Raw genomic sequence first — 8,454 nt, forward strand, 5'->3', positions numbered from 1 at the left:
ATCTTTTCAAAAGGGCTTATTTTTGTATGGTGTTCGTAGATAAATAAGCCCTTTTGAAAAAACTCTCCTCCTTTGAAAGATTAAGAGAGGCTTTCCGAGCGGATGTGACCGTAAGAACTGAATACTGATATTCAACTTCAAGTGTTCAAGTGTTCAACATTTTACACCTGCAGTCTATGGCGAAAGTTCACCTTGAAGTCGTATAAGGCCCTACAAGTACAGTATAATAACGCATTTAGGGCACTGATGGGGCTGCTGCGATATTGCAGCGCGTCAGGGATGTTTGCGGAGGCGCATGTGTCGTGTTTTAAAGCTACCATGCGCCTGCGTGCCGCGTCCCTGGTGCGACGCGTGCGCGCCAGCTCCAACAGCGTCCTGGAAATGATTCCGGACAAGTTCTGTCCGTATATCACATTTTGCTGCGGACTTCATGCGCCCGGCAGCACTTGAGCACTGTGGTAGACACATTGAGAAGTAGATGATGGGTGTCAATGTGCCTACCACGACCACGGTTGCTGTAATGTTTTATATTTTAATGATTTATGTTTTAAATGTTTGTTTGTTTGTTTAATGTTAATATTTAAATTTTGTACTTATGAGTCACACAGTTACTTGAAATAAATGTTTTTTTATGTAAGAACGTATTTAGGATATTATAAAAACAACTTTTTGTACATCACTAAATCGCCTATAAAATAAACAAAAAGGTTCAGGCGGAGTATGTCACTTTCTTAGGACGTCACATTCTGAGTTCGTCACTTTCTGACTTTGTCACTTTCTGAGATCGTCACATTCTGAGTTCGTCACTTTCTGACTTTGTCACTTTCTGAGATCGTCACATTCTGAGTACGACACTTTCTGAGGACGTCACTTTCTGAGTACGTCACTTTCTGAGAACGCCACTTTCTGAGGACGTCACTTTCTGAGTTCGTCACTTTCTGAGTTCGTCACTTTTTTAGCATAGGTATGATTTAACTGCACGAAAGATGTATACTGCCAGCAACCAAATTAGCTGTTCGACATACGGTCGCTTTTATATCCTACATACCAATACCAATCTCTGTTTGCCTTACGCCTGACTGGTAGAGAATTCCATTTGGCAAAACGCCCTATGTGTCGTGCAATAAAGTGAAAATAGAGAAATAAATAATAATAAAAAACAATCTAATTATGTTTCAATCAGAGTATTTAATTCAGAATAAGTACTTAGAAACTACAAACACCAAAACATTTAGCCACAGATTGGAGTTAGGCCGGCAACAGCTTCGATTCAATACACATAAATGTTTCGCACAGTAGGAACCATGATTTTATCATTCGCCGCTGTGATTAGCTCGTGAAGGTATCACGGCAAGCTCGCTGACACCAGTAGAAGGCCATAATTCCAACATATTTACATTTAAACGGGCTGCCGCTCCTTTCGTGACAACATATTCTTCAGCATACCGCGTCTTCTGTCATGTCTCCATAACCTCCAACGTCTTTTTTCTGATGATAGTGTAAATTTTGGATACCTATCTGCGTATAAAATCAGCATTGCAGTTTTGTTTCAGACAATATTTCTTCTCGTGTCATCTGTGGAGAATAGGCGTCAATGGATTTTTTCTGCGTATGGAGTGATCCATACTCTCATAGTTCTCATGTTCTTTATTTGTTTGTTTTCTTCCTATATAGGTTACACGATGAATTTTTAAATTATTATTACATTATACTTTTAGCCTGACAATAAAAATCTAGCATGTCGCTGTTTTTCCAACGCTGTTTTTTTTCTATTTAAAATGCGAAACTACAAAAAGGTTATATATAGTTTGTCAAAGGACTGTCTCATTTCAAACACTAGACAGAGATAATCATACTATCTTTGTCTTACTCTAGTACTAGCACCCAAAGGTCAAAAGAAAAGGATGAGTATAATTTGTATTGTTCTTATTTAATGACAAATTATAAAGTTTTTTTTTGTTTTTATTTTTTTCGTGTTTTTTAAACATTACTTAGCGGTTTCAAAGGGGAACGAATATTTGATTATTTTTGCGCTACGACGCACGGTTTAGGAGATACAACCCATAAACATTTTTCTTTCTTTTTTTAAATTTTTTTTTTCGTGTTTTTTAAATATTACTTACGGATTCCAAAGGAGAACGAAAATTTGATTATTTTTGCGCTACGACGCACGGTTTAGGAGATACAGCATTATAAAGTTTTATTTTGTTATTTTTTTTATTTCTTGTTTGTTTTTTTTTTTAAATATTAATTAGGGGTTTTTGTTCAGAGGAATGAACATTTTAATATTTTTGCGCTCGGTTTAGGAGATACAACCCTATAAACATTTTTTTTTCGTGTATTTTAAATATTACTTAGGGGTTTCAAAGGGGAAAGAAAATTTGATTATTTTTGCGCTACGACGCGAAGGACCTAATTATTATTTATAAATCATCATCATCATCATTATATTTCCACGCAGATGAAGTCGCGGGTCGAAGCTAGCGCAACATATTATCTGCAGTCCATTAACTCTAATGACCTTCGGATTTTAGAAAGATACTTACATCGGGTATCGGCGGTAACACGCGAAGGTGATATACTGCTGTTCTGCTTTCTTACTCACTCACAAAAAGTTTTAAACTTACCGCAAAAAGTTAAAGTTAGTTAAGTAAAATAAGCCCTAATTTAATGACGTTATGCTTAATATTTGGTTGATGACTATATTGCTATTTGACTTTTTGTCATATTCTATATAAAATAGAATCAGAAATGAATCAGAATTTGAAAGTAGAACGTCATACCGTCATTTACTACTTCTGGCTGAAATTATATAGAGTGGTAAATAACAGTCACATTTTTTTTGTAGGTAAGTAAGTGTATTTTATAATTTGTGTTTTTTTATTTTATCTCTACTTTTAATTCAAATTTTTCAAATCAAAAAAATTTACGTGCTCCCTAAATGACTTTACTAAGGCCACTATGTTTATATTAAGTTAAGTTTTAAGTTAAAAGTTTTATTTATATTGTCAATAACTCTTGATTATTGGTGTGTCGCTTATCTATCGCATTAGGTAAAACCTGTAATGATAGATTTAAGTTTTAATTACTAAAAAAAAATTACTTTAAAATAAAGGAATAAATTAAAACAATAATTTTAAATTTAATATGTAAATATACAGTAAGTACTTAAAAGTCACATATTTTAATATGAATTTAAATATTTACTTACCTACTAGTTATGGTGGTATTAACTACTCTATACAAGGTGGTACAAACCTCGATATCCAAAAAATTTTTTTAGATTCTTCACTACGTGGGCTATCAGATTACTATACTTGGTCAACCAGATCTTGACAGTAGAAAAACGCGGCAAATTTGAAAAATGTAGTCGCGAAGGAATATCGTCCCATAGAAAATTTGAATTTCGCGCCTTTTTTTACTGACAAGATTTGGTTGACCATCTATAATTTGGGAACTTTCCACCTCGGTTCCTTTGACCGGCGACTCTGTCAAATTATGATGTTATTATGGTGTTAAGGTCCCTTTTTAGAGTTTTTCGTAAATAACTCTTGAACGGTGGCCCGTAGCAAAAAATGTTCTACTACATAAGTAATCCATATAAAATTTCCTACAAAAAAGATTCAGTACACTTTTTCGCTAGGATAAATATTTCAAAATATATTAATGTAGGAAAGTTACCTATAATTTGTTCTAAGGTCGTTTTTTTAGTTTTTCGTAAATAACTCGTAAACGGTAGCCCACAGCAGAAAAATATCTTTTACATAAATAATCTTTTTGTGATTTTTTTATAAAATGTATGCTACTTTTAAATTATACGTGACTTTCCCACTTTAATATATTTTTAAACATTGATCCTAGCGAAAAAATGTACTGAGCCTTTTTTGTAGGAAATTGTATACGGATTACTTATGTAGTAGAACATTTTTTGCTACGGGCCACCGTTTAAGAGTTATTTACGAAAAACTCTAAAAAGGGACCTTAACCCCCCCCCCCCCACCCGTTAGCTTCACCCCCACTCCCGGGTACTTTTAGTATCTTGTTTAATAGTCTTGTGTCCTGCATAGTGGGTAAAACATAGAGATCAAATGTATACATTAATGTATCTACCATCTTTCATGTTACCTATGTTTAACAAAATAAATGAAACTGAAACTGAAACTGAATACACCATTCCTTAGAACTATGCCAAAATTGGCTTACACATGTATTATTTCCCCCGATTGGCAATTTTTGGTGTTCGTTTGGTGTACTATAGGTACATAGGGTATATTATAATAGCCCACGATATGAGGAATTAAAAAAAAATTGTATGTCGTGGTATAGACCACCCTGTATAGTTTTAGTGTTGGATTGCAACTAAATGTGCAGTACGACGCTGTCATTTTCTATTACGCGATTACGTCCGATTTTACCCGAAAAACGAAGTTCATTCTGAGAGTTAACTTAACGGACTGTAAGTATAGTTGGTCAAACCAATTTGTCATTAAATAAGAACAATACAAACTATACTCATCCTTTTCTTTTGGGTGCTAGTACTAGAGTAAGACAAAGATAGTATGATTATCTATGTCTATGTTTGAAATGAGACAGTCCTTTGACAAACTATATATAACCTTTTTGTAGTTTCGCATTTTAAATAGAAAAAAATCAGCGATGTCAAATCGGCGACATGCTAGATTTTTATTGTCAGGCTAAAAGTATAATGGTATAATGTAATAATAATTTAATAATTCATCGTGTAACCTATATAGGAAGAAAACAAACAAATAAAGAACATGAGAACTATGAGAGTATGGATCACTCCATACGCAGAAGTGATTGATGGCTGAACATATATTCTGAAATTCGGCAACGCTTTGAAGAAAAAATCCATTGACGCCTATTCTCCACAGATGACACGAGAAGAAATATTGTCTGAAACAAAACTGCAATGCTGATTTTATACGCAGATAGGTATCCAAAATTTACACTATCATCAGAAAAAAGACGTTGGAGTTTATGGAGACATGACAGAAGACGCGGTATGCTGAAGAATATGTTGTCACGAAAGGAGCGGCAGCCCGTTTAAATGTAAATATGTTGGAATTATGGCCTTCTACTGGTGTCAGCGAGCTTGCCGTGATACCTTCACGAGCTAATCACAGCGGCGAATGATAAAATCATGGTTCCTACTGTGCGAAACATTTATGTGTATTGAATCGAAGCTGTTGCCGGCCTAACTCCAATCTGTGGCTAAATGTTTTGGTGTTTGTAGTTTCTAAGTACTTATTCTGAATTAAATACTCTGATTGAAACATAATTAGATTGTTTTTTATTATTATTTATTTCTCTATTTTCACTTTATTGCACGACACATAGGGCGTTTTGCCAAATGGAATTCTCTACCAGTCAGGCGTAAGGCAAACAAAGATTGGTATTGGTATGTAGGATATAAAAGCGACCGTATGTCGAACAGCTAATCTGGTTGCTGGCAGTATACATCTTTCGTGCAGTTAAATCGTACCTATGCTAAAAAAGTGACGAACTCAGAAAGTGACGAACTCAGAAAGTTCTCAGAAAGTGGCGTTCTCAGAAAGTGACGTCCTCAGAAAGTGTCGTACTCAGAATGTGACGATCTCAGAAAGTGACAAAGTCAGAAAGTGACGAACTCAGAATGTGACGATCTCAGAAAGTGACAAAGTCAGAAAGTGACGAACTCAGAATGTGACGTCCTAAGAAAGTGACATACTCCGCCTGAACCAACAAAAATAGTGCTAAAAATGTGAAAGATAAAGATAAAAGTATAATCTTCATCATTTTTCGTGATTACTTTACTTAGATTGATGTCTTTGATCAAAATGAAAAAACGCGATTTATCTCTAAAAAGGGAGACAATCTGCCAAAATGGCAAACGAATGTTTTGGAGCCAATCCGTCTGGGGGTTGCGACCCCGGGGCGTTTAACGACATCTATTCGGAAAGTCTGGCGCCGCAGTTAAACTGCCTTTAATTTGACGAGCCCTTGGAAAAAGCAATTCAGCATCAGGTTTAAGCGCTCTACACATGTAATAATTTTGGCTTCGATGTGTCGTTGCAATGTACCCACTGATTTGGACGTGGTTTGGATGTATTTATGACTATATCCTGTAATTCCTGTATAGAGGGGAGGATTTATCAGCGGCAAATTTTTTATGGAGAAAAAGTGGGAGTAGTTATGGTACAATATGTAGCATAACTGTGCCGGATGGTACCTAGGGTGCCCAGAAGGGTGGTGGCATAAAAACCCGTCCTCTAGTAAGTAAGTTACATGTCAATTTTATTGTACATTTTAATAATCACATAACATTGTTTTGATTCATAAGTAGAACGCCTTAATATTCCATGCTTACCTACTTATAAACATGATACCTATCTGATAGGTACTTCAGCAGACTTCAAATTATTTGGCAAACGATTATATATATTGTAGGACCTATGTAGAAGAAATACTGTTATTTAAAGCTTTTAATACTAATGGTATTGTGTGAGGACCAACTGCAATGAATCCTCGCCAGCGGATTTAGAACAAATTTAGTTCTGCGCGAACGACCTCAGAGTCCCGAGACAATGAAAGGAATACCTAAGTCCACAATAAAGGCAGCTTTGGAAAATTTTCATCAAGTCGTAATAATAATAACCGCAGCCAACCTAGCCTCTGGCTACAGTTTTTCTTGACGCCGTTTCAAATCTAAATCTAATTTTTTTAGAGTATATTTTGAATCTAACCGATTTTCGCAATGCGAGCACCATTGGCTTTAGGTACTCCCCTGTTGTGTAATTTAAAGTTGATTAAAAAGGACTATTTATGTTTAAACTATTCAATTTTGTCTAGAGAAGGAGTACATTTGCTTCTTATTGCAGAGAAAATCCATTCAAATTAATTAATAAAGCTTAATCTATTTAGTTAGTTAGGTAGATTAGGTATTCATATTCTAAGTAGTAAAGTAATAGGAGGTTGAAAGTTAGTAGGTACATACTGGTACATACACATGTGCTACTATGATAGTGTACAGTTGAGAGTTGAGAAACCAGTCTATAGAGTCAAGAGTCCAGGGTCCAGGAACCAGTACCCAGGGTCCAAGGTCCAGAGCCATTTCTGATGTTCTTTTTCAATGTCTTTCGAATATGTGAATAATAATAATAATAATAAGCCCGCAGGGCAGCTTGTGGCGAGCTGTTGGGGAGTAACGACCCCACGGACCCGAGTGCTCCAGAGAGTCGGTCAGGGTCTCCGTCTCCGGCGTGTCTTCGTCGGTCGGAGTGGACCCCAAGGGGACCCGCAGGACTCTCGGCTCTGGCTTGCCTTAATTGGCCGTCCAGAGAGGAGTCGTTAGAGCTATATGCTCCAGGGGTGGAAGTGTTAAAGGGCATAACGCCGCGAGTAACTTCGGAGAAAGCGCAGCACACCTCTCGACACCCCTGAGCCGCTCATGCCGGTGTTGCGCCTGGCCGTCTTTACGATGGCGCATCAGGTGCCCATCTAGCGAGTGGCGAGTCACCGCCTGCCTCGATAACACTGTATAACACAATGTTATGGCAGGTGTCCGACCTCTTTACAATAGACCAATCTTAAGCTCCAGCCAAACTTCATCCATAGCCCTGAATTCTTTCTTTTTTTCTTACAATAGCCCCAATGCCTGCTGAGACCGGTTCACGGGTATTTATTGATGTACCCGTGAATGGGTTCCAGCAGGCGTTCTACATGACATCAAACTTGTCTTAAAGGGCCTCTGCGCTGTTGGCTTCGGTCCCACGCATGCCTCCCAAAGGTCCGGGACCCCATGGTCCCGAGATATGGTAAAGACATACAAATAATAATAATCTTTATTTATTTACTTGAAACCTAATACAGTAAGTATTACAGCCTTATACAATTACAAAAAAAAAGGAAACAAAACAAAAAAAAAACTTATAAGTATTAGGTTTGTATCAGTTTCATTTTGGATTGAGCCTCTGTTTCCTGAACTAGGACAAAGCCTGTGACTCAGGATTCAGCGATTCCTCCGAGGAAAGTGGTACAAGTTATTTTATAAACTTAAGTACTAAAGGAACATACTACTAAGATAGAAAGGGGAAATGTAAAGAGTCTAGATGAATATATGTTCTAAACAAAAACAAAAACGGCTGACGTGTGTGTGTGTGTGTGTGTGTGTGTGTGTGTGTGTGTGTGTGTGTGTGTTATAAGGTGAGTCAGTAGCCAGTATAAATGATGGGATGGTGATTTCCGTGTGTATGGGTGTGATTATATAAGACTTGCGCATTAACACTAGTTTTCCGGGAGAATAGTTATTAAGGTGACTATTTGATAGTGTTCAAAAGTGATTCGGTTTCTTGATAGTTCTGTGATTTTAGCCATGTAAGCAATTTGGACTTACAGTCGTAGCTATTTAGTGCGTAGATCTTTAAATGTTTATTTGTTTTATTGTAAATACGA

Source organism: Cydia amplana, chromosome 3 (assembly GCF_948474715.1).
Source record: "Cydia amplana chromosome 3, ilCydAmpl1.1, whole genome shotgun sequence".
Lineage (NCBI taxonomy): Eukaryota > Metazoa > Arthropoda > Insecta > Lepidoptera > Tortricidae > Cydia > Cydia amplana.